Source organism: Magnolia sinica, chromosome 6 (assembly GCF_029962835.1).
Source record: "Magnolia sinica isolate HGM2019 chromosome 6, MsV1, whole genome shotgun sequence".
Classification (NCBI taxonomy): domain Eukaryota; kingdom Viridiplantae; phylum Streptophyta; class Magnoliopsida; order Magnoliales; family Magnoliaceae; genus Magnolia; species Magnolia sinica.
In genome coordinates, this window is record NC_080578.1 from 78,257,120 (window position 1) to 78,257,919 (window position 800).

The following is an 800-nucleotide window of genomic DNA, read 5'->3' on the forward strand; positions in this document are numbered from 1 at the left end:
ACCATATTTACATTTGAAAGAGTTTGATGAGATCATAGCCACTTTATATTTTCAAAATGTGTCTGAGGATACAGTCAGGCTGAAACTCTTTCCTTTTTCCTAAAAAGAGAAGGCTAAGACGTGGTTACATTCACTACGTCCTAGATCCATTGGCACATGGAATGATATGCAGAGAGAATTTATAAAGAAATTTTTTCTACATCATAAAACGATTACCCTTAGAAAAGCAATCATGAACTTCACCCAAAAGGAGGATGAAACATTTTACCAATGTTGGGAAAGGTTCAAGGATTTAGTTAGTTCATGCCCACAACACGGCTTTGAAACGTGGCGCATTACAAATTTTTTCTACGATGGACTGACATCTTCCATGCGCCAAATGGTCGAGACAATGTGTAATGGAGAATTCATTAATAAAAATGTCGACGAGGTGTGGGATTACCTTAATAGTCTTGCTGAAAAAACACAATCATGGGACTATTACCCAAAATCGAACACCACGTCTAGGCCGACTCAATCTAAGGAGAAAGGTGGATTGTATCTCTTGAAAGAAGAGGATGATCTCAAGTATAAAGTGACTACACTCATAAGAAAATTTGAGGCCATGTAAGGAAAGAAGAATAAGGTTAATGAAAGTGTTTGCGGCATTTGTAATTGCAACATTCATACAACTGAAAATTGTCCTACAATACTTGCCTTTCGAGAAGTGTTGAATAAACAATTTAATGCCGTAAATACTTATTAAAGACCTTTCAATGGACCGATCTCTAATACGTACAATCCTGGTTGGAAAAATCATC

The 800-nt window shown here is 36.5% G+C and overlaps 1 non-coding gene across 1 annotated transcript; it reads right to left on the minus strand.

Moving 5' to 3' along the window:
* Positions 1-214: 214 nt before the first annotated feature.
* Positions 215-321, minus strand: LOC131250302 (small nucleolar RNA R71). The gene has a single exon (XR_009173227.1). It is a non-coding gene; the product is annotated as a small nucleolar RNA R71 (small nucleolar RNA).
* Positions 322-800: the final 479 nt, after the last annotated feature.